Below are 27500 nucleotides of genomic sequence, written 5' to 3' on the forward strand. Positions count from 1 at the left end.
AACTGCCCTTTGGGATGTCACACAGATCTGGTCAGGCATGACGTAAGGCCTCTAAGGTGGACACTGCGTGACCCAGTCTCAGCATGGCGCAAAAGCTGCCCAAGCATGTGATTGGCTGAATCTTTTATAGGCATTCGGGACAGGGCTGTGTGTGGTCAGTTAAGATGTGTAGTACAGTGTGTGCAGAGGCATGGCGATAAATAGCAGGTGGAGGCAGGAGAGTAAGTTCCTATAAACCTGTCAGGTCAACTAAACATCCCCCAACCTGAGACAAAACCTCAGAAACGTTTATCACCACAGGCAACTTTTGATGACACATGCAGCAGTAACAGCATGTTGAGACTGCTGAGATAAAGCCAAGGCAGCCTTCATTACACCAACAAAAATAACCAACTCAGAAGACAACAGTGTTGCTATGTTTTTGCCTCTGGTTCCTCAATACAAATCAGAATTGCTACTCAACCAAACAACCTGGTCGAAAAACATTCCTCGAAAATCTAAAAGAATGATTAAGATAAGTGAGCATGATAATAAAATAATTGATGCGTCTCTAACAGTTTTTCGTGGGTCGGATTCTGCCCTTCAACATATCTGCTTCCATTTAGACTCCACTCCTTGTACCAGACACACCTGGACATACTGTAGACATACGTACAGAAATTACAGGTACATTAAAAACCCATGTCTCAATCACGCTAGCTCTTCCATCACCGTCCCCACCGGCAGTCTGGACTGTGATCTCCTCTGAGCCCTGATTGACGGGCAGCTAGAATATCGCCCTAAATCGCACACTATTAACCCTACATAGCGCACTACTGTTGACAAGGGCTCTATGGGTCCTAGTCATCAGTAGTGTACTATGTCGGGAATAGGATGCCACTTGGAACCTTAACCCCAGAGAAGCCATCTGCGCCCACTCTCCCGGGGTATTGTGGGTAAGATCGTGGACATCTGTGTGTATAGAGAGAAGAGGAAGAAGAGAGGGGGTGGGGGGTGTCAGTGATCCTCTCGTCTGTGTCAACATCTCTCTGTATCAAGTGTTCAATGGTATTCCCAATGGGATGAGGAGGGGAAGAGAGCGGGATGAGGGGGGACTGTGGATCACCCAATAAAGCAGCTCACAGCTCATCTAGGTCGACTAGGGCTGCTTCAAGGCTGAATGTGAGGCTTTTCAAGGTGTGTGTAGTGGTTGGTGTTACAGTACTGATATTGTGCTGCCTGTATGGCCTTTATGGCAACCTGTCTGTCTATGTGTGTGTGTGTTGTTCATAGTTACGTCACTATACAGTGTGTAATTCTGTGTGCACGCTGCTGCCTATGTATGCATGTCCATCAGTCCTCTAACAGCTTCTCCAACAGTTAGAGCAGATGTAACCAGAGAAGAAATGTTAAGTAGACAAACAGAGACTGGCTGACTGATCCAGAGTCTGGAGGCATCGTCAGTGGCTGGCCCATTTCATCACGGGGCCAACAGCCTATCAGATAACCCTTTACTCCTAATCAACCAATCAGCTATGACAGCCCCGGGACAGGAAACAAGTTATAGTGAGCACAAGGAAAAGTGCTTTACAGTGAAGGTAATGCTTGAAGATGTGGACTTCTATTACCTACAGTAAGTAAAGGGGAAATGGAGAGAGTTTGGTCAGAGAGGAAGGGAAGAGATGGAAGAAATTAAGTCACATATTGAACTGTGATGGTTTTTAAAGGGGGATGGTTTGTCACTGATAACCTGAATACAACTTCTGCTACAAAAACAAAAGGTGAGGAAGAGAGGAAGAGAGGAAGAGAGGGTTAAAGAGGAGAATGGAAGAGGGAGACTTATAAGAGACCACAGGAGGTTGATGGCACCTTAATTGGGGAGGACAGGCTTGTGGTAATGACTGGAGCGGAATTAGTGGAATTATCAAATACATCAAACACACAGTTCCCAGGTGTTTGATGCCATTCCATCTGTTCCGTTCCGGTTATTATTATGAGCCTTTCTCCCCTCAACAGCCTCCACTGTGAAAGACAGAGAACAGATAAAGAGAGCGAGACGGATGTACCAAGACAATGGACAGAGACAAAAATAGGAAGAGCAGACGAGATCTGCTCATCTCAAAACAGAACAGAAAGGTATGCAGCTATGTTCTCTGCCATTTTGGCCCTGGATCTGACACTTCCCGCCCCTTTAAAAGCCCTCTAAAAGTGAGCGACTGTTGATCTCTGGAGCCAGGAATTTGCACGCTCTCTCCATAATGGCAGCCGTGGAGATCCATCGAGAAAGGTTTCCCCCAGATGGGCCGGAGATTAAACACATGCCACATATTTCAACACGTCGTGTTCTCAGAGTAAGACAGGTTGGGATGGTAGGCTGAGCAAGGCTTTATCGTAGCTGAGGATCGCCAAGGCTGCGAGGCCGATGTGACTGGGGCGAGACACCTAAGAACCCAGGTAAAGACGGACACGCTCGTTTGGGGACGTGTTCACACACAGCACACACAGAGCACAACGGCCTTTCTCTCAAGCAAATGCAAGTGAGCAGATGTACCTATCACATACACACAGATATATATACACACACGCACACACACACACACTCCTCTTCCCAGACTAAGTTGTAATCCAATCAGTGTTTCTGCAATGGCAGCATTAACCAGTAGAACACCGAGCCCACTCAGCAGTTTCTACCGCACACACACTCTGCCCAACACCGCCACACTCCGCTCAAACACACACACACACACACACACACACACACACACACACACACACACACACACACACACACACACACACACACACACACACACACACACACACACACACACACACACACACACACACACTCTGCCCCACACCACCACACTCCCACATCTCTCAAACACACATACACTCTGCGTCTGCACCACCACACTCTCATTTGAATAAACACACACACGCCGCACACCACACACACACACACACTCCTTATAACGTCTTTCACTCAGACACGTGCGTAAGCATATCCTTTCTCTGCTGCCCATCTCACACACTCACTTATACAAACCTCCTTCTCTTCATACACATCCTTTGTTCCCCTGCTCTCCCTCCCACACAGAAGACAGGTAGGTGTGGCTGAATCTGGACCACAGACCTGTCTGTCTGCCTGTGTGTGTGTGTGTGTGTGTGTGTGTGTGTGTGTGTGTGTGTGTGTGTGTGTGTGTGTGTGTGTGTGTGTGTGTGTGTGTGTGTGTGTGTGTGTGTGTGTGTGTGTGTGTGTGTGTGTGTGTGTGTGTATATACCTGTGCCTGCTCAGGCACACATCTCTCCATGTGTTCAAGCACTCTTTCTACGCATTCGCATTAAGTACGTCCTCGAAACCGATAAACACTCCTGATTCATTCAAATAAATTATTCGCTCCCTATCGTACGTCATTATGGAAAATAACCAGGCTCTTGTTTTATTTTAAAAGCCTTTGGGGGAAAAAAACTAGCCAAATTGAATTCACAAGTGTGATTATCAGGAGTGCACTTCATCTTTCCATTCTCTAAACAGAGAGGCCTTTCAGCCGCCTACACCCTCTACACTCAGCACAATGGCAGAATAACGAAACATGAAAAGCGGCGAGACATTAAATTATGTTTATATATGTTTATCTGAATGACTCGAGCATAAAAGTAAGGCCCAACAGGAAAAAAGCACTTCACAAAAAACTTATGCAACACTAGGTTATAGGAATAATAGCAGCGTTTATTGGGAGTGTTGGTTGTGGGAGAGAGTTATTCTGGGGAACAGAAGTAGAGACTACCTGTGTTTGAAATCGACTCATTTCCTCTTTCAACATTTCATTTCGCGTCTCTCTGCCAGATCTGTCGGCATCTAGTTACCACAGCCACAAAGTCAAGATACATGCTTTTATCTTGTGATCCATCAATGATTTGGTTTTTAAGCTACAATAATAAAACCACCCGTTCTAAATGCAAAGTGGAAATCACTTGCTTGTAGACAAACACATTGACACATCACTTTCTATTTTTCTTCAAGAAGTAATCACGCACGCACGCAAAGTGGAAACAGATGTCCTATTTAAACTCAGCTTGCAGGCTTACTTATGTTTGCACTTACTCACAGTTACTTGTCACCCCAAAATAGGCACGCACGCACATTGACACATCTTGCATCCGCAGTGCAGTTTCACAGAAAGGTTCACACACACACACACACACACACACACACACACACACACACACACACACACACACACACACACACACACACACACACACACACACACACACACACACATGATTTAAGCTGGAAAACTTCAGCCCTGTTACATTTATTAATTCAATGTTGCAATATGCTGAAATCACTCCATTTCCTTGTTGCAAAATGTCTAATAGTTTGCCTAATTTCAGTTTGTGACTAAACAAGCAAGTATAGTGTAGAGAATCATTTTACCATCTAAACCGCTGTGGAATATATTTTCAATAACCAAACAATGTGTATTTTCCGGTGTTTGAAGCTGGTGTACAAAACCAAAAGTATAAGATGCAGAAATGAAACTTAAGAACGGGAAGCATAGAAATAGGGACTTGCTTTCAAGAGAATGGCAGTTCTATAACTCACATTTCTATGTGAATTTGGACAGGATGCCCAAAAACTTACATACTGCAACTTTAACTTAACATAGCCTTGCAGTCCACCATTTCACCATTTCCTACCAGTTTCCGTCTCTGTACAAAGACATGGGCTTCAGGCTGTGGAAGACAGCAAAACAGGTCATAATAAGAATTGATTGGACTTACAGCACATGGCACTTTTCTAGACACCCAAAGCTCTTTATAATATAGGGGGAAACTCTCCCCCCTCACCCCACTTACATAGTGTATTTGTATTTATTTTGTTGGCCCATCCACTCCTCTCTTCAAAAGACAAAGTAACTTTGTTTTACATTTTAGTTTTTTATCAGATATGTTGTGACATATATTGCACATTATTCATACAATTTACATACATGGAGCTTTTATAGACAGTATTAAATGATAGCAATACAGTTTGACATACACATTACACGTCAAATGGTATGACAGACTCTTGTAATGAGTACCATGGGATCTTTAGCGACCACAGAGTCAGGACACCCGTTTCAAGTCCCCTCTTCCTCCATTTTATTGAGGAACATTACATTGTTAGTTAGTACTTCAAAATGATTCAAATGAAATGAATGTTGTAAAAATGTATCGAGTAAATGACAGTGATCTGTGGACTTCTTGTTCATTTCAGAAGCATATTTCTCCTGGGCTTTTGTTTGTCTGTCTTTCCGCTGGTGGCATCCATACGTCTTTGTGCCCACAACCTGAAATGGAAAACCATTGAATGGGAGACTTTTACTCTCCCAAATGAGTTGGTATTTTTTTCCTGCCAAAGGCTGAGCATCTGTTGAAGGTCAAGAACATGATGTATTACTACTAGAATGAAAGGCAGCACTATCAATCACAATAACTCTGTGCTTGGAATGGAATCACTTATGTAAGCTAGCTAGCTCATTTTAGATGAGTAGCAACAGATTTAGTGACGTTAGTGATTTTAGTGACGTTGCCAATTCCTGTTCCCGAATGTATTTAGTTATTTGATCCTCAAACTTGAATTCGATACGCCATTTTGAAAATGAGGTGTTTCCCACGAAACTTAATGCGCGTCATCACACACCCTCTTCTGATTAGTCAGGTAGGCGGCCCTTTAGAGACGGCATTAATGTCATCACACTCCCTCTTCTGATTAGTCAGGTAGGCGGGCCTTTAGAGACGGCATTAATGTCATCACACTCCCTCTTCTGATTAGTCAGGTAGGCGGGACTTTAGAGACGGCATTAATGTCATCACACTCCCTCTTCTGATTAGTCAGGTAGGCGGGCCTTTAGAGACGGCATTAATGTCATCACACTCCCTCTTCTGATTAGTCAGGTAGGTGAGCCTTTAGAGACGGCATACATGTCATCACACTCCCTCTTCTGATTAGTCAGGTAGGTGGGCCTTTAGAGACGGCATACATGTCATCACACTCCCTCTTCTGATTAGTCAGGTAGGTGGGCCTTTAGAGACGGCATTAATGTCATCACACTCCCTCTTCTGATTAGTCAGGTAGGTGGGCCTTTAGAGACGGCATTAATGTCATCACACTCCCTCTCTTGATTAGTCAGGTAGGCGGGCCTTTCGAGACGGCATTAATGTCATCACACTCCCTCTTCTGATTAGTCAGGTAGGTGGGCCTTTAGAGACGGCATTAATGTCATCACACTCCCTCTTCTGATTAGTCAGGTAGGCGGGCCTTTAGAGACGGCATTAATGTCATCACACTCCCTCTTCTGATTAGTCAGGTAGGTGGGCCTTTAGAGACCGGCTTAATGTCATCACACTCCCTCTTCTGATTAGTCAGGTAGGCGGGCCTTTTAGAGACGGCATTAATCCTTCATCACACTCCCTCTTCTGATTAGTCAGGTAGGTGGGCCTTTAGAGATGGCATTAATGTCATCACACTCCCTCTTCTGATTAGTCAGGTAGGTGGGCCTTTAGAGAAAGCATTAATGTCATCACACTCCCTCTTCTGATTAGTCAGGTAGGCGGGCCTTTAGAGACAGGCATTTACATGTCATCACACTCCCTCTTCTGATTAGTCAGGTAGGTGGGCCTTTAGAGACAGCATTACATGTCATCACACTCCCTCTTCTGATTAGTCAGGTAGGCGGGCCTTTAGAGACGGCATTAGATGTCATCACACTCCCTCTTCTGATTAGTCAGGTAGGTGGGCCTTTAGAGACGGCATTAATGTCATCACACTCCCTCTTCTGATTAGTCAGGTAGGCGGGCCTTTAGAGACGGCATTAATGTCATCACACTCCCTTTCTGATTAGTCAGGTAGGTGGGCCTTTAGAGACTTTTGCATACATGTCATCACACTCCCTCTTCTGATTAGTCAGGTAGGCGGGCCTTTAGAGACGGCATTAATGTCATCACACTCCCTCTTCTGATTAGTCAGGTAGGTGCAAATGGAACTTTTAGAGACAGCATACATGTCATCACACTCCCTCTTCTGATTAGTCAGGTAGGTGGGCCTTTAGAGACGGCATTAATGTCATCACACTCCCTCTTCTGATTAGTCAGGTAGGTGGGCCTTTAGAGACAGCATTAATGTCATCACACTCCCTCTTGATTAGTCAGGTAGGTGGGCCTTTAGAGACGGCATTAATGTCATCACACTCCCTCTTCTGATTAGTCAGGTAGGCGGGCCTTTAGAGACGGCATTAATGTCATCACACTCCCTCTCTTGATTAGTCAGGTAGGCGGGCCTTTCGAGACGGCATTAATGTCATCACACTCCCTCTTCTGATTAGTCAGGTAGGTGGGCCTTTAGAGACGGCATTAATGTCATCACACTCCCTCTTCTGATTAGTCAGGTAGGTGGGCCTTTAGAGACGGCATTAATGTCATCACACTCCCTCTTCTGATTAGTCAGGTAGGTGGGCCTTTAGAGACGGCATACATATCATTACACTCCCTCTTCTGATTAGTCAGGTAGGTGGGCCTTTAGAGACGGCATTAATATCATTACACTCCCTCTTCTGATTAGTCAGGTAGGTGGGCCTTTAGAGACGGCATTAATGTCATCACACTCCCTCTTCTGATTAGTCAGGTAGGTGGGCCTTTAGAGACAGCATTAATGTCATCACACTCCCTCTTCTGATTAGTCAGGTAGGTGGGCCTTTAGAGACGGCATACATGTCATTACACTCCCTCTTCTGATTAGTCAGGTAGGCGGGCCTTTAGAGACGGCATTAATGTCATCACACTCCCTCTTCTGATTAGTCAGGTAGGCGGGCCTTTAGAGACGGCATACATGTCATCACACTCCCTCTTCTGATTAGTCAGGTAGGTGGGCCTTTAGAGACGGCATACATGTCATCACACTCCCTCTTCTGATTAGTCAGGTAGGCGGGCCTTTAGAGACGGCATTAATGTCATCACACTCCCTCTTCTGATTAGTCAGGTAGGCGGGCCTTTAGAGACGGCATACATATCATCACACTCCCTCTTCTGATTAGTCAGGTAGGTGGGCCTTTAGAGACGGCATACATATCATCACACTCCCTCTTCTGATTAGTCAGGTAGGTGGGCCTTTAGAGACGGCATACATGTCATCACACTCCCTCTTCTGATTAGTCAGGTAGGCGGGCCTTTAGAGACGGCATTAATGTCATCACACTCCCTCTTCTGATTAGTCAGGTAGGCGGGCCTTTAGAGACGGCATTAATGTCATCACACTCCCTCTTCTGATTAGTCAGGTAGGTGGGCCTTTAGAGACGGCATTAATGTCATCACACTCCCTCTTCTGATTAGTCAGGTAGGTGGGCCTTTAGAGACGGCATTAATGTCATCACACTCCCTCTTCTGATTAGTCAGGTAGGCGGGCCTTTAGAGACGGCATACATCTCATCACACTCCCTCTTCTGATTAGTCAGGTAGGTGGGCCTTTAGAGACAGCATACATATCATTACACTCCCTCTTCTGATTAGTCAGGTAGGTGGGCCTTTAGAGACGGCATTAATGTCATCACACTCCCTCTTCTGATTAGTCAGGTAGGTGGGCCTTTAGAGACGGCATTAATGTCATTACACTCCCTCTTCTGATTAGTCAGGTAGGTGGGCCTTTAGAGACAGCATTAATGTCATCACACTCCCTCTTCTGATTAGTCAGGTAGGCGGGCCTTTAGAGACGGCATACATGTCATTACACTCCCTCTTCTGATTAGTCAGGTAGGTGGGCCTTTAGAGACAGCATTAATGTCATCACACTCCCTCTTCTGATTAGTCAGGTAGGCGGGCCTTTAGAGACAGCATACATGTCATCACACTCCCTCTTCTGATTAGTCAGGTAGGCGGGCCTTTAGAGACGGCATACATGTCATCACACTCCCTCTTCTGATTAGTCAGGTAGGTGGGCCTTTAGAGACGGCATTAATGTCATCACACTCCCTCTTCTGATTAGTCAGGTAGGCGGGCCTTTAGAGACGGCATTAATGTCATCACACTCCCTCTTCTGATTAGTCAGGTAGGCGGGCCTTTAGAGACAGCATTAATGTCATCACACTCCCTCTTCTGATTAGTCAGGTAGGTGGGCCTTTAGAGACAGCATTAATGTCATCACACTCCCTCTTCTGATTAGTCAGGTAGGTGGGCCTTTAGAGACAGCATTAATGTCATCACACTCCCTCTTCTGATTAGTCAGGTAGGTGGGCCTTTAGAGACGGCATTAATGTCATCACACTCCCTCTTCTGATTAGTCAGGTAGGTGGGCCTTTAGAGACGGCATTAATGTCATCACACTCCCTCTTCTGATTAGTCAGGTAGGTGGGCCTTTAGAGACAGCATACATGTCATCACACTCCCTCTTCTGATTAGTCAGGTAGGTGGGCCTTTAGAGACGGCATACATGTCATCACACTCCCTCTTCTGATTAGTCAGGTAGGCGGGCCTTTAGAGACGGCATACATGTCATCACACTCCCTCTTCTGATTAGTCAGGTAGGTGGGCCTTTAGAGACGGCATACATGTCATCACACTCCCTCTTCTGATTAGTCAGGTAGGTGGGCCTTTAGAGACGGCATTAATGTCATCACACTCCCTCTTCTGATTAGTCAGGTAGGTGGGCCTTTAGAGACGGCATTAATGTCATCACACTCCCTCTTCTGATTAGTCAGGTAGGTGGGCCTTTAGAGACGGCATACATGTCATCACACTCCCTCTTCTGATTAGTCAGGTAGGCGGGCCTTTAGAGACGGCATACATGTCATCACACTCCCTCTTCTGATTAGTCAGGTAGGTGGGCCTTTAGAGACGGCATACATGTCATCACACTCCCTCTTCTGATTAGTCAGGTAGGTGGGCCTTTAGAGACGGCATTAATGTCATCACACTCCCTCTTCTGATTAGTCAGGTAGGCGGGCCTTTAGAGACGGCATTAATGTCATCACACTCCCTCTTCTGATTAGTCAGGTAGGTGGGCCTTTAGAGACGGCATTAATGTCATCACACTCCCTCTTCTGATTAGTCAGGTAGGCGGGCCTTTAGAGACAGCATACATGTCATCACACTCCCTCTTCTGATTAGTCAGGTAGGTGGGCCTTTAGAGACGGCATTAATGTCATCACACTCCCTCTTCTGATTAGTCAGGTAGGTGGGCCTTTAGAGACGGCATACATGTCATCACACTCCCTCTTCTGATTAGTCAGGTAGGCGGGCCTTTAGAGACGGCATACATGTCATCACACTCCCTCTTCTGATTAGTCAGGTAGGTGGGCCTTTAGAGACGGCATTAATGTCATCACACTCCCTCTTCTGATTAGTCAGGTAGGCGGGCCTTTAGAGACAGCATTAATGTCATCACACTCCCTCTTCTGATTAGTCAGGTAGGTGGGCCTTTAGAGACGGCATTAATGTCATCACACTCCCTCTTCTGATTAGTCAGGTAGGCGGGCCTTTAGAGACAGCATTAATGTCATCACACTCCCTCTTCTGATTAGTCAGGTAGGTGGGCCTTTAGAGACGGCATTAATGTCATCACACTCCCTCTTCTGATTAGTCAGGTAGGCGGGCCTTTAGAGACAGCATTAATGTCATCACACTCCCTCTTCTGATTAGTCAGGTAGGCGGGCCTTTAGAGACAGCATTAATGTCATCACACTCCCTCTTCTGATTAGTCAGGTAGGTGGGCCTTTAGAGACAGCATTAATGTCATCACACTCCCTCTTCTGATTAGTCAGGTAGGTGGGCCTTTAGAGACGGCATTAATGTCATCACACTCCCTCTTCTGATTAGTCAGGTAGGCGGGCCTTTAGAGACGGCATTAATGTCATCACACTCCCTCTTCTGATTAGTCAGGTAGGCGGGCCTTTAGAGACGGCATTAATGTCATCACACTCCCTCTTCTGATTAGTCAGGTAGGCGGGCCTTTAGAGACGGCATTAATGTCATCACACTCCCTCTTCTGATTAGTTGAGTAAGTGGGCTGTTTCCTGGATGGGGTTGACGGGAGGTGTGTATGTCGATGTGTGTGTGTGGTCTTGTTCTTCTATCCTCGTGGGGACCTGAAATCCCCAGAATTCCCCACAAGGCTGGTAAAACAAGGAAAAGCTTCCCTTGTGGAGAACCATTTTCCCCATGAGGAAAATGGCTATTTTAAGCTTAGGGGTCAGGTTTAAGGTTACAATTAGGGTTTGGGTTACAATTAGGGTTAGGGGTTAGACTTAAGCGTTAGGGTTAGGTTTAGGGGTTAAAGTTCTGGTTAAGTTTAAAGTTAGGGGTTAGGGAAAATAGGATTTTGAATGTGCATCAATTTTTGGTCCCCGCGAGGATAGAAAAACTAGTGTGTGTGTGTGTGTGTGTGAGAGGTTGGAGTGTGAACATGTGTGTGTGCATGTCTGTGTGTGTTGCGTGCGGAGAGTGTGTGGAGAGAGAGGAAGAGATTGAAGATAAATCTGAACAGATCTTGCAGATGATTTGGGAGCTACCTGTTTATCTTTCAAAGAACAATAGCAGACTTTGGAAAAGAAAAACACCCTTCTCCCACCCAACACCAACAGTCTGGTTTGGCATCCATCTCTCTGTCTCTCTCTCACTCCATTCTCGGTGTGTGGCGCGTTTTTTTCGGCGCTCTCACGGCAACCTCCGCTGCAGAGCAAGCACAGGTGGTGGACGTATTTCGATGGAAAGGTGGGGGAGGCTTTGAGCAACACATTTTTTTAATGTTATCTTAATTAAGCCCTGGGATCGCCACAAGCCTTGATGCTTGGCTTCTCCTCTCCTTCCTCCTTTTTCTGCACTTCTTCTCCCTCTTTCGCAGCTGCTGGTGTGTGTGGCAGGTTGCCACAGTAACGGTTACTATAACAGAAACGTCCAAAACCGATGGATTAATCCAACGACGATTGACAGGCATTGAAAACGGCTGCGAGTGTAAACAGGAACTTGAAATACAGGTGTCTCGCCCATAGTGACACTGACACACCATTTAAACACAGGAACTATTCATGTCTAAACCCAAGGACTACGGTTTAGACACTTCAAAGTGTTCCATTGAACAGAACATGTGGATGAATGTTTCATGCACATTCAGTTGGTTCTCCATTTCATGGACCTGGTTGGATTCTGAGGTCACTCTATTGTACTTATGCCTGTTGTGACACACTTTTTCTTTAAAACTGAACCAATCATTATAGCCTTGATTTCTCCATAGTGGTAGCTATTCCTTAGAGAGTAACCATCCTTTATGATTTCTCCATAGTGGTAGCTATTCCTTAGAGAGTAACCATCCTTTATGATTTCTCCATAGTGGTAACTATTCCTTAGAGAGTAACCATCCTTTATGATTTCTCCATAGTGGTAACTATTCCTTAGAGAGTAACCATCCTTTATGATTTCTCCATAGTGGTAACTATTCCTTAGAGAGTAACCATCCTTTATGATTTCTCCATAGTGGTAACTATTCCTTAGAGAGTAACCATCCTTTATGATTTCTCCATAGTGGTAGCTATTCCTTAGAGAGTAACCATCCTTTATGATTTCTCCATAGTGGTAACTATTCCTTAGAGAGTAACCATCCTTTATGATTTCTCCGTAGTGGTAGCTATTCCTTAGAGAGTAACCATCCTTTATGATTTCTCCATAGTGGTAGCTATTCCTTAGAGAGTAACCATCCTTTATGATTTCTCCATAGTGGTAGCTATTCCTTAGAGAGTAACCATCCTTTATGATTTCTCCATAGTGGTAGCTATTCCTTAGAGAGTAACCATCCTTTATGATTTCTCCATAGTGGTAGCTATTCCTTAGAGAGTAACCATCCTTTATGATTTCTCCATAGTGGTAGCTATTCCTTAGAGAGTAACCATCCTTTATGATTTCTCCTTAGTGGTAGCTATTCCTTAGAGAGTAACCATCCTTTATGATTTCTCCATAGTGGTAGTGGTAGTAACCATCCTTTATGATTTCTCCATAGTGGTAGCTATTCCTTAGAGAGTAACCATCCTTTATGATTTCTCCATAGTGGTAGCTATTCCTTAGAGAGTAACCATCCTTTATGATTTATCCATAGTGTTAGCTATTCCTTAGAGAGTAACCATCCTTTATGATTTCTCCATAGTGGTAACTATTCCTTAGAGAGTAACCATCCTTTATGATTTCTCCATAGTGGTAGCTATTCCTTAGAGAGTAACCATCCTTTATGATTTCTCCATAGTGGTAGCTATTCCTTAGAGAGTAACCATCCTTTATGATTTCTCCATAGTGGTAGCTATTCCTTAGAGAGTAACCATCCTTTATGATTTCTCCATAGTGGTAGCTATTCCTTAGAGAGTAACCATCCTTTATGATTTCTCCATAGTGGTAACTATTCCTTAGAGAGTAACCATCCTTTATGATTTCTCCATAGTGGTAGCTATTCCTTAGAGAGTAACCATCCTTTATGATTTCTCCATAGTGGTAGCTATTCCTTAGAGAGTAACCATCCTTTATGATTTCTCCATAGTGGTAACTATTCCTTAGAGAGTAACCATCCTTTATGATTTCTCCATAGTGGTAACTATTCCTTAGAGAGTAACCATCCTTTATGATTTCTCCATAGTGGTAGCTATTCCTTAGAGAGTAACCATCCTTTATGATTTCTCCATAGTGGTAGCTATTCCTTAGAGAGTAACAATCCTTTATGATTTCTCCATAGTGGTAGCTATTCCTTAGAGAGTAACCATCCTTTATGATTTCTCCATAGTGGTAGCTATTCCTTAGAGAGTAACCATCCTTTATGATTTCTCCATAGTGGTAGCTATTCCTTAGAGAGTAACCATCCTTTATGATTTCTCCATAGTGGTAGCTATTCCTTAGAGAGTAACCATCCTTTATGATTTCTCCATAGTGGTAGCTATTCCTTAGAGAGTAACCATCCTTTATGATTTCTCCATAGTGGTAGCTATTCCTTAGAGAGTAACCATCCTTTATGATTTCTCCATAGTGGTAACTATTCCTTAGAGAGTAACCATCCTTTATGATTTCTCCATAGTGGTAACTATTCCTTAGAGAGTAACCATCCTTTATGATTTCTCCATAGTGGTAACTATTCCTTAGAGAGTAACCATCCTTTATGATTTCTCCATAGTGGTAACTATTCCTTAGAGAGTAACCATCCTTTATGATTTCTCCATAGTGGTAACTATTCCTTAGAGAGTAACCATCCTTTATGATTTCTCCATAGTGGTAGCTATTCCTAGTAACCATCCTTTATGATTTCTCCATAGTGTAGCTATTCCTTAGAGAGTAACCATCCTTTATGATTTCTCCATAGTGGTAGCTATTCCTTAGAGAGTAACCATCCTTTATGATTTCTCCATAGTGGTAGCTATTCCTTAGAGAGTAACCATCCTTTATGATTTATCCATAGTGGTAACTATTCCTTAGAGAGTAACCATCCTTTATGATTTCTCCATAGTGGTAGCTATTCCTTAGAGAGTAACCATCCTTTATGATTTCTCCATAGTGGTAGCTATTCCTTAGAGAGTAACCATCCTTATGATTTCTCCATAGTGGTAGCTATTTCTTAGAGAGTAACCATCCTTTATGATTTATCCATAGTGGTAGCTATTCCTTAGAGAGTAACCATCCTTTATGATTTCTCCATAGTGGTAGCTATTCCTTAGAGAGTAACCATCCTTTATGATTTATCCATAGTGGTAACTATTCCTTAGAGAGTAACCATCCTTTATGATTTCTCCATAGTGGTAACTATTCCTTAGAGAGTAACCATCCTTTATGATTTCTCCATAGTGGTAGCTATTCCTTAGAGAGTAACCATCCTTTATGATTTCTCCATAGTGGTAACTATTCCTTAGAGAGTAACCATCCTTTATGATTTCTCCATAGTGGTAGCTATTCCTTAGATGATTTCTCCATAGTGGTAGCTAAACATAACCCTTTGTGATTTCTCCATAGTGGTAGCTATTCCTTAGAGAGTAACCATCCTTTGTGATGCACATAAAGTGAATGTTCACTCCATGTTTGTTGCCCCTCTCCTACAGTAGTTACAAACAGTAAGTTCATCGGTATCTGCAGTTGAAGTCTGAAGTTTACATACACTTAGGTTGGAGTCATTAAAACTTGGTTTTCAACTGCTCCACAAATTTCTTGTTAACAAACTATAGTTTTGGCAAGTTGGTTAGGACATCTACTTTGTGCATGACACAAGTCATTTTTCCAAAAATTGTTTACAGACAGATTATTTCACTTATAACTCACTGTATCACAATTCTAGTGGGTTAGACGTTTACATACACTAAGTTGTGTATGTAAATTATGTCATGGCTTTCGAAGCTTCTGATAGGCTAATTGACATAATTTGAGTCAATTGGAGGTTTACCTGCGGATGTATTTCAAGGCCTATCTTCAAACTCAGTGTCTCTTTGCTTGACATCATGGGAAAATCAAAAGAATTCAGTCAAGACCTCAGAAAAAAATGTAGACCTCCACAAGTCTGGTTCATCCTTGGGTGCAATTTCCAAATGCCTGAAGGTATCACGTTCATCTGTATAAACAATAGTACGCAAGTATAAACACCATGGGACCACACAGCCATCATACCACTCAGGAAGGAGACGCGTTCTGTCTCCTAGGGATGAATGTACTTTGGTGCGAAAAGTGCAAATCAATCCCAGAACAGCAGCAAAGGACCTTGTGAAGATGCTGGAGGAAACAGGTACACAAGTATCTATATCCATATGCAACTACACATGGGAACAATGTCCTCTGGTCTGATGAAACAAAAATAGAACTGTTTGGCCATAATGACCATTGTTATCTTTGGAGGAAAAGGGGAGGCTTGAACACCATCCCAACCGTGAAGCACGGGGGTGGCAGCATCATGTTGTGAAGGTGCTTTGCTGCAGGAGGACTGGTGCACTTCACAAAATAGATGGCGTCATGAAGAGGTAAAATTATGTGGATATATTGAAGCAACATCTCAAGACACCAGTCAGGAAGTTAAAGCTTGGTCACAAATGGGTCTTCCAAATGGACAATAACCCCAAGCATACTTCCAAAGTTGTGGTAAAATGGACAACAAAGGTGGGGTATTGGAGTGGCCCTGACAAAGCCCTGACCTCATCCTATAGAAAATCTGGGCAGAACTGAAAAAGTGTGTGCAAGCAAGAAGGTCTACAAACCTGACTCAGTTACACCAGCTCTGTCAGGAGGAATGGGCCAAAAATAACCAAACTTATTGTGGGAAGCTTGTGGAAGGCTACCTGAAAAGTTTGACCCAAGTTAAACAATTTAAAGGCAATGCTACCAAATACTAATTGAGTGTATGTAAACTTCTGACCCACTGGGAATGTGATGAAAGAAATAAAAGCTGAAATAAATCATTCTCTCTGATATTATTCTGACATTTCACATTCTTACAATAAAGTGGTGATCCCAACTGAACTAAGACAGGAATTGTGAAAAACTGAGTTTAAATGTTTTTGGCAAAGGTGTATGTAAACTTCCGACTTCATCTGTATCTACAACTCATGCTTTACTTTCTAACACGATGTGCGTAGGTCAACTCAACCCACTATAGGATATGAATCAGCCACCTAACAAGACATCCCCAACCACAAACTCTTTATATGAGTGGGCTAAGAATGGATAGAATTTCAGCTTACAGTGATACTCATCTTTCTTGGGCGAAATAACATATTTCTGAGTAACCGCATGACATTTCTGTTTTTCTTTGAGCTGCAGTGGGAGAGAAAGAGGGAACGAGAGAGAGAGAGAGAGAGAGAGAGAGAGAGAGAGAGAGAGAGAGAGAGAGAGAGAGAGAGAGAGAGAGAGAGAGAGTGAGAGAGAGAGAAACTGAGAGAGAGAGAGAGAGAGAAAGTGAGAGAGAGAAAGTGAGAGAGAGAAAGTGAGAGAGAAAGAGAGAGAAAGAGAGGAGAGAAACTGAGAGAAAGTGAGAGAAAGTGAGAGAAACAGAGGGGGAGAAACTGAGAGAAACTGAGAGGGGGAGAAACTGAGAGAAACTGAAAGAAACTGAGAGGGAGAGAAACTGAGAGAAACTGAGAGAAACTGAGAGGGAGAGAAACTGAGAGGGGGAAGAAACTGAAAGAAACTGAGAGGGGAGAAACTGAGAGGGGAGAAACTGAGAGAAACTGAAAGAAACTGAGAGGGGAGAAACTGAGAGAAACTGAGGGGAGAAACTGAGAAGAGAAACTGGAGAAAAGAAACTTAAACTGAGAGGGGAGAAACTGAGAGAAACTCAAAGAAACTGAGAGGGGAGAAACTGACTGAAAGAAACTGAGAGGGGGAGAAACTGAAAGAAACTGAGAGGGACTGAGAAACTGAGAGGGAGAAAGTGAGAGAAACTGAGGGGGAGAAACTGAGAGAAACCCAAACTGAGAGTGACTGAGGGGAGAAACTGAGAGGGAGAGAATCTGAAGGGGGAGAATCTATGGGGAATCCCCATTTGACTGAGAAGAAACTGAGAGAAACAGAAAGAAACTTAAGACCCCTTGAAACAGAAACGGGGACCCCAAATCCCCGTGACTGCAGAAACGGTTCAACCCTTAAACCCCCTTGACTGCAGAAACGGTTCAACCCCAAAACCCCCGTGACTGCAGAAACGGTTCAACCCCAAACCCCTGTGACTGCAGAAACGGTTCAACCCTTAAATCCCCGTGACTGCAGAAACTGCAAGACTAAAGTTACCCCAGGGGGTCAAAACTGCAAGCATGCACACACACACACACACACACACACACACACACACACACACACACACACACACACACACACACACACACACACACACACACACACACCACAACACAGAAACAGAAACAGACAAACTGAGACAGGCAGGAAACTGCAAAACCACACACAAACACAGCCACTAAGCTTTGACTGAGAAAGGGAAAGATTGGTGGATCCTTAAACCCACTGATGGATTGGATTTTGAAAACCATTTACTTAGTTGGGTTCTGTCTCCTGCCCTCCACTGGGAGTATGGACCAAGCATAATGTTCAACATTTAACCAGCCCATGACAACAGAAGAGTTCAACCCTTAAACCCCGTGACTGCAGAAACGGTTCAACCCTTAAACCCCCGTGACTGCAGAAGCGGTTCAACCCTTAAACCCCCTTGACTGCAGAAAGAGGGTTCAACCCTTAAACCCCTTGACTGCAGAAACAGTTCAACCCAGTGAAACCCCGTGACTGCAGAAAGAGTTCAACCCCAAATCCCCTGTGACTGCAGAAACGGTTCAACCCTTAAACCCCGTGACTGCAGAAACAGTTCAACCCAAATCCCCCGTGACTGCAGAGAACTGTTCAACCCTTAAACCCCCTTGACTGCAGAAACGGTTCAACCCTTAAATGACTGACAGAGGGACAGAAACAGACAGACTCAACCCCAAAGACCCCTGACTGAGAAACGGTTCAAGAGACAAATCCCCAGACTGCAGAAACAGACCCCAAATCCCCGTGACTGCAGAATGCCCAGACTGCAGACTGACAAGAGACAGACTACCAGAGAGACAGTCATTGTTGTCCAGACTGACAGACTGATGAGACAACTGACACCACTGACACACAGACACACACACAGAGACACACACACACACACACACACACACACACACACACACACACACACACACACACACACACACACACACACACACACACACACGCACACACACACACACACACACACACACACAGGCAGGAAGTTGCAAAACCACACACAAACACAGCCACTAAGCTTTGCTGGGGAAAGATTGGTGGATCATTAGACCCACTGATGGATTGGATTTTGAAAGACAGCGGTGGTTGGTGAGGTCGTGTCTGTTGCCCTCCACTGTTAGTATGGTATGTCTTTAGTCAAGCATAATGTTCAACATTACTATAGGCTTACCAAAGAGTTAGATCCATTAGACCAAGAGTCTCACGCTCCAACAATGAACATATACACAAAAGGCTGACACAAACACATAGATGAACTGACTGAGACAGAGGGACAGACTGACAGAGAGACAGACTGACAGATAGACTTTCAGATTGACAGAGGACAGACTGACTACTGTTCAGAGGAACAGAGAGACAGACTGACAGACTGACAGACTGACAGAGAGACAGACAGACTGACAGAGTTTCAGAGTTGACAGAGAGATGAGATTTTAATTTTAAAACAGACTGACAGATTGACAGACTGACAGATAGATAGACTGACATACTGACAGAGGGATAGAGAGATGTGACAGACTGACAGACTGACAGAGAGACAGACTGACAGATGGTTGTGAGACAGACTGACAGAGTAGACAGACTGACTGATGTGATGACAGTGTATAAGACTGTTTATTTTAGAGAGACAGACTGACAGACTGACAGTGACAGAGACAGACTGACAATTTGTTGTGCATAATAAATGTGAGACAACTGATAGATTTTGATGTGAGAGTGTACAAACTGACAGACTGATTTTAGATGAGACAGCCTGACAGAGAGACGGACTGACAAGAGACAGACTGACAGACTGACAGAGAGTCAGCACATCCAGTCACACACACATCCATGCACACACACAGACAGACAAACAGAGACTTTTACACATGCACCACACATGCACACCATAGAGACGTTAGCCTGGGTGAAACATGACCCTGGAGTGGCGCTCCTTGTGGCTGACTGACGAGCCTTAGCAGCTGGGTCTGATCCACACACACTGCTGCAATGCAATGTCTACTCAGTAACCAAACCCTCTATACATAAAACACAGGAGTCATCCCTGTCACACACTGGACCCAATGTCCTCACTGTAACCATAGTCAAAATGACAAGTATACATCCATTCTATAAGGATGAACTTTGTGTACCATACTTAACTGTTAACTTATATACCTATGAGATTACCCGGTCTCAGGGATTTTAACTCCTTCGATCTCCACTGAGTTGGGTATATCTGTATTTTACGTGTGGAATGATCTCCAATGCATTTCATATTGGATAATAGGTATTTTCTGTTTTATTGGACATTTCAGATGGCAGTTAATGGGATTTTACTGAAGAATGTGTCTTTTATGATTGTGTTTTGCTTTTCATGTATTGTTGTGTAAGATAATGAGTATTTTAATTTTAAAAAATTATTTTGATGTGTATTGCTGTGTATAATAATGTGTATTTTAATGTGTATATTGTATTCTGATGTGTATGGTTGTGTATAATAATGTTTATTTTAATGTGTATATTGTATTCTGATGTGTATGGTTGTGCATAATAATGTGTATTTTAATGTGTATATTGTATTTTGATGTGATTTGTTGTGTATAATAATGTGTATTTTAATGTGTATATTGTATTTTGATGTGATTTATTGTGTATAATAATGTGTATTTTAATGTGTATATTGTATTTTAATGTGATTTGTTGTGTATAATAATGTGTATTTTAATGTGTATATTGTATTCTGATGTCTATTGATGTGTATAATAATGTGTATTTTAATGTGTATATTGTATTTTGATGTGATTTGTTGCGTATAATAATGTGTATTTTAATGTTTATATTGTATTTTGATTTGATTTGTTGTGTATAATAATGTGTATTTTAATGTGTATATTGTATTTTGATGTGATTTGTTGTGTATAATAATGTGTATTTTAATGTGTATATTGTATTTTGATGTGATTTGTTGCGTATAATAATGTGTATTTTAATGTTTATATTGTATTTTGATTTGATTTGTTGTGTATAATAATGTGTATTTTAATGTGTATATTGTATTTTGATGTGATTTGTTGTGTATAATAATGTGTATTTTAATGTGTATATTGTATTTTAATGTGATTTGTTGTGTATAATAATGTGTATTTTAATGTGTATATTGTATTTTGATGTGATTTGTTGTGTATAATAATGTGTATTTTAATGTGTATATTGTATTCTGATGTGTATTGCTGTGTATAATAATGTGTATTTTAATGTGTATATTGTATTTTGATGTTTATATTGTATTTTGATTTGATTTGTTGTGTATAATAATGTGTATTTTAATGTGTATATTGTATTCTGATGTGTATGGTTGTGCATAATAATGTGTATTTTAATGTGTATATTGTATTTTGATGTGATTTGTTGTGTATAATAATGTGTATTTTAATGTGTATATTGTATTTTGATGTGATTTGTTGTGTATAATAATGTGTATTTTAATGTGTATATTGTATTTGGATGTGATTTGTTGTGCTAGACCGGTACGTCATCAGAAGAGACCTTGGTCTCAGCATTGACTTCCTGTAAAAAGAAAGACGCCATAAAAACGCTCCAAACTCAGTCATCTTCTGTGTAGTTGACAATGAAAGTTGTACATGGAATCTGCTTTGGGGATTGCATGCTCTGCCTCGGCTAAATAAACATATTGGGAGATGCACTAAACTTGACCAAAACTCATCAACACCAAACCACAGCTTGTGAATGTCAACGTAACTCTAAAGAGCACACATTTCTCAACACAAATATGAAAACGTTCCATTCCAAATAAGGAACAGAACTGAAGTGGAAAAGTGCCTAAAACACAAGCCACACATTGTGTCTGTGACATACAAGCATGTTAACCCTTGCAAGGCTACCGGCACAGACGTGTGCAGACCAGCAGGCTGGAGGGTTTATGGACATATTCAATCTCTCCCAGTCAGTTTTCCCCACTTGCTTTAATCCTAACGTTGATGTCCGCGCCGCCACGGACACCCCGTGGACAAATACCCGTAACATCCGTCACTTTAAGCTAGAGATACACTTCCACATCTGCAGTGAAAGGTGACACAGCTAGAGCAGTGTTTGTCAGACCATGATACATCCCGAAAATCCGTCTTCTCACAAAATGGTCTGTAGCATCTGTAGAGTATTCAAGGTTTAAAAAGACTTCTAATCAACCCCCTACAAAAATGTCCATTAATTATAATCTACACATTTCCTGTTGCTGCAGGATTAAGATACAACATCTGTAGCCCCGTCACAAATGTTCAAGCAACACTATAAAACAAGCTCGGGTATTACACAGATCGTTAAATGCTTTGATTAATGACTGTTTGTTCTCCAAAGCCATCATGTCATTGTGCAACCCTGTGTGTTATACACAAGCTGACTCATTCTGCAGTATACAAACTGGCCCACAGTAATGGGAGTTGCCCAGTGTTGTGGTCTGCTCAGAGTACTGACATTATTCTGCCTGGGATGGAATGGTTTGGGATGGGGGGTTTGCATGCTGCCCTTTCCTGCTAACTAGGCAGACTGGGAGAGAAAGTCAACTGGAGGAGCCTGACTGAAAACTGTACTTAGGGGCTGTGGTATCGTGAGCTGCCTGAGAGCGACTGAACTGAGGGAGGAGGAGAGGAAGGAGAGACGGAGGAGAAGGCAGACGTCTCAGGGGTCGGTCGGCGCGTTGGGAGCACACCTTATAATTATCCACATCCGCTCCGTCAGAGGAGGCCCACAGAATGGACAGATCCACCAGAGAGAGAGGGAGAGCAAGAGAGAGGTCTCTGTGGAACTCGACGGGGTTATTATGGGTTAGCTCTACTCCAGACTGCGTTGAGTTGGAGTGCGGTTCCATGCCGAGAGAGAGTGTCTATTTTGAATGGTTCGAGTGAATTCCGATGGCGGGCTAGTCTCTTCCCTCTATTACAGTTCCACCCATCCGAAACAGGTCACTGCGGGACGACCGGGGTCTTCGTTAAGAGGTTAAAGGGCCCAGTAATTACCCCAGAGGAGAGTAACTATCAGGTTGTTTAACAAGCCTTTTAATATTCCCCCAAGCTCCGCGAGAGATGTGTGTCTTTTTACAATCACAATAGTTTTATGAGTCCCATCTCTCATGTTGCAATGGTTCATCTCACGTTCACTGTCTTGGTCTGTCTTGCATTCTCTCTCTCTCTCTCTCTCTCTCTCTCTCTCTCTCTCTCTCTCTCTCTCTCTCTCTCTATTTCTCTCTTTTTCTCTCTCTATTTCTCTCTCTCTCTCTCTCTCTCTCTCTCTCTCTCTCTCTCTCTCTCTCTCTCTCTCTCTCTCTCTCTCTCTCTCTCTCTCTCTCTCTCTCTCTCTCTCTCTCTCTCTCTCTCTCTCTCTCTCTCTCTCTCTCTCTCTCTTCTCTCTCTCTCTCTCTCTCTCTCTCTCATTCTCTTAAACCTTAAAATTGCTGAATCCGGCTATTTCATCCACACCTGGTTGCTGACAGGTGTATAAAATTGAGCACACAGCCATGCACTCTCCATAGACAAACATTGGCAGTAGAATGGCCTTATTCAAGAGCTCAGTGACTTTCAACGTGGCATTGTTATAGGATGCCACCTTTGCAACAAGTCAGTTCGTCAAATTTCTGCCCTGTTCGAGCTGCCACAGTCAACTGTTAGTGCTGTTATTGTGAAGTGGAAACACCTAGGAGCAACAACGGCTCAGCCGCGAAGTGGTAGGCCACATAAGCTCACAGAACGGGACCGCCGAGTGCTGAAGCACGTAAAAATTGCCTGTCCTAGGTTGCAACAATCAGTACTGAGTTCCAAACTGCCTCTAGAAGCAACGCCAGCACAATAACTGTTTGTCGGGAGCTTCATGAAATGGGTTTCCATGGCTGAGCAGCCGCGCACAAGCCTAAAATGTGCAATACCAGGAGGAATATTACGGTCTGGGGCTATTTTTCATGGTTTGGGCTAGGCCCCTTACTTCGAGTGAAGGGAAATCTTAACCCTACAGCATGCAATGACATTCTAGACAATTATGTGCTTCCGACTTTGTGGCAGTTTGGAGAAGGCCCTTTCCGGTTTCAACATTGCAATGCCCCTGTGCACAAGGTCCATACAGAAATGGTTTGTGAGATCGGTGTGAAAGAACTTGACTGGCCTGCTCAGAGCCCTGACCTCAACCCCATCAAACAACTTTGGGATGAATTGGAAAGCAAACTGCGAGCAAGGACAAATCGTCCCCACAGCAATGTTCCAACATCTAGTAGAAAGCCTTCCCAGGAGAGTGGAGGGGAGAGGACCAATTCCATATTAATGCCCATGATTTTGGAATGAGATGTTTGACGAGCATGTCCACTTACTTTTGGTAATGTAGTCTATGACTAATAAAACATGAAACTTGAATGTGTGTGCTTGTTGTAACCTGCAGGGGTCAGTGTTTCCCAGGTTGAATACTACTGGGATGACCGTAATACAGTACAGTATGTCCAGGTTGCACTGCTGTGTGAAAGACAATGCTGTAATAACCTATACCTTGATCTGCGTTAGAGCATAATCAATTCAATGACATTGAGCATTAGAATTCATATTTGGCTAACTTTGACTTGCTTTGTCTCATGATCCATTCAATGCTTGGGACTAGTTGCGGTCTATCGACAATCTAAGCGACGTTATTTAATCAACTATAAACGATTACCTTAACTTAGACTTAACTTCAGTTACTTGCGGGAGAGAAAAAAATAATTAACTCGGATCATTACTCTGGTCTTCTGAGGACAGATCCTTCACTGGGAATGTCTCCCTGACTGACCCCACAGGGAAATCATTCACTCTGGACTCGCTTCGCCAGCCTTCCCAGGAGAAAGGTCACTCAATGTGCTTTAGTTTTTAGTTCTTATTTTCTGCACAAACTTCATTATTTTTTCCTCCTGGGGCACAAACTGCTCATTCTGCATTTGTTTGACTGTCCTTCCTGGGGACACAAACTGCTGTCCTGCACTTGTCTGAATGTCCCTCCTTGGGGAAAGAGCTCTCCTCTCGCTGGATGATCCTTCTCCTGGGAAAATGTTTACTCTGTGCTCGTTTGACTGTCCTTCACTGGAGAATTCCTCCTCGTCGTTTATTTGACTTAATTGCTATGCCAGATTCACAGAGGGAGAGAGAATGAATGGTACAACACTTAACAACCAGTCTCTCTCCCGCCTAGTCTACTGTAAGTCTGCCAGCACCCTTCATTAAAGCAACGCTTCCCTCCCTCTCTCATCTCCTCCTTCCCCTCTTCCCTCACTCCCTCTTCCCCCTCTCCCTCTCCCCCCCTCCCTCTCCCCTCTTCCCTCTCTCCCTAATCTCCCATTTTCCAAAGCGACCCTCTCTCCCTACGTATGGGTTCCCTCGAACCCACTACCCTGGCGTTACAAGCGCCCTCTACCAACTGAGCCCAGAAGGACCTCTCTCCCTCTTCCCTCTCCCCATCTTCCCTCTCTCCCTCTCTCCCTCTTCCCTCTCTCCCTTTTCCCTCTCCCCATCTTCCCTCTCTCCCTCTCTCCCTCTTCCCTCTCTCCCTCTTCCCTCTCTCCCTCTCTCCATTAGCCAACGTGTGGGTGTGAACAGAAAGGTTTCAGTCGACAGGCATCAAGAGAGCCATCCAACACCTGTGGACCCCTCTACCTCTGAGACAAACACATGTACACACACACACACACTCATGAGTATGAGCATACACAAGAGCACACACACACACTGCTCACAAACACACTGCGCAGAAACACACTCACGCACACACACAGACACGCACACACACTCGTCATCACATTCAGCCAGGTGTCTAATTATCTGTGTCTGTGTCAGATCTGACACATCCCACCCCGGCTGAATACACACATGCCACTTTCAGTCTGAAGAGGAAATCACTGGAGAGATGGTGTTGAGTCGTCACACACACCAAGCTGCAGCAAGAACGTTAAAGACAGACAGAGCGACAGCTTTGATGTGCTTTGGTTGGTCTGACTACACATTTCAATCACCCACTGTATACAATGCAGTTCAGCTTCGTATCACCTAATGACACCTTTCATCAATGACACATCTTTCCTCCCTTGTCAGACAGCAACATGGCGTCCTGTCAGAAAAACAAGTGAGGGAGATCAGAGAAGACCAGTATTGCTGTTCTAGTCAACTGACAGATGGCTCAATCTTGGGAACCGTTTCAATGAAGCGAAACACATTTTCCCATGATGCCTCTGGGCTATTCCTGGTGTAGATTATTACCTCGGAAAGATGTGACGCGGTGGCGGTGCAGGTGGATCTGAGTTTTACGGCGGTTTTTACAGCACACTACTTGACTTGACTGCACAGAGAAACATCTTCAACATAGTGCCCCCTAGAGACAGAGCAGGGTGTTACAGGACACTCCACTAATAAGAGCATGTATACATCCTGTAGAGCCATATAACGGTAGCCCAGTGGTTGAGTGTTGGGCCAGTAACTGAAAAGTCACTGGTTTGAATCCCAGAGCCAACTAAGTGAATTACATTACACATCTATTGATGTGCCCTTGTGCAAGGCACTTAACCCTAAGTGTGCCGGTATGTCGCTTTGTATAAGAGCGTCTGCTAAATGTATACTTTGTTTTAAGAAAACTGCTGATAAATGTGATTTATTCTCTGATTAAAAAGAACGTTATGTCAAGTTCATACAGGCCTTGCTGTGCACAAGTTACATCTAAACGTCTCTCATTGGAATAAAATTAATGTGACACTCATTTCAAAGCAGTAACACCCCTCTAAACCAGAAGCACTCTTTTCCTCAACAACCTAACCTTATTCCCAGCCTGAAAAAGGACAAATTGCCCATATTTGTCAATTTTAGGAATGTATATTTTTTTAAAGGAGACGAAGAGAGAGAGAGAGAGGGCGGTGAGAGAGAGAGAAAAGGAGAGGGAGAGAAAACGGAGATACCACACAGCTCTCTAGCCATGTACTTTTGGTCATGTTTTGGACAAGGAACCGCAACAGCTCGCCTCTCAGACGACCGACATTAAACGAAACGTCCCAAAATATGCCAAAAATGTCTGTGGTTTATTTTAGTCCCGAGATGAAAGGTCTGCCATTACAAAGAGCTTGATTTAGTCTAGGGTGTGAGAGAGAAAGGAGAGAGCCGGCTCTGAGGTCTCTCCACAGTCTTCTACCTCAAAATAACACAGAGGGAAGGCAGAATAACATGTTGACTCACAGGAGCCCAGCCAGATGTGTGACTGATGAGTGATACACTCACCTGGGTGGAGTCCATAGCGGACCTTATTCTATATCATAGAGACATCATGTCGGTCATGAATATTCTGTAGCGCTGTGCCCTGAACAACCCTCTGAATCCAGGGCATATCTTTTCCATATGCAGTATATCTGGTAAAACAGTACGATGTGTGTGTGTGCATGCAGACCTTCTCCTAAGCAGAAGCAGAAGTACTTGTTGACTTTGGAGAATAGCTGGTAAATCGATTTTGGGGTTAATGAGAACTAGGGAGACCGGATTAACCCCGTAAAGTGTGTGTGTTCAGAATTTGCATGTCCGTTCGTGTCTATGCGTACATTGTGTGTGTGTGTGTGTGTGTGTGTGTGTGTGTGTGTGTGTGTGTGTGTGTGTGTGTGTGTGTGTGTGTGTGTGTGTGTGTGTGTGTGTGTGTGTGTGTGTGTGTGTGTGTGTGTGTGTGTGTGTGTGTGTGTGTGTGTGTGT

At 43.6% G+C, this 27500-nt stretch overlaps 1 protein-coding gene across 1 annotated transcript in view; it reads right to left on the bottom strand.

Moving 5' to 3' along the window:
• Positions 1–27500, bottom strand: part of LOC127919985 (semaphorin-3aa-like) — an 80579-nt gene that overhangs the window by 51789 nt on the left and 1290 nt on the right.

The sequence above is a fragment of the Oncorhynchus keta genome, unplaced genomic scaffold (genome assembly GCF_023373465.1).
Source record: "Oncorhynchus keta strain PuntledgeMale-10-30-2019 unplaced genomic scaffold, Oket_V2 Un_contig_18020_pilon_pilon, whole genome shotgun sequence".
Taxonomy (NCBI): domain Eukaryota; kingdom Metazoa; phylum Chordata; class Actinopteri; order Salmoniformes; family Salmonidae; genus Oncorhynchus; species Oncorhynchus keta.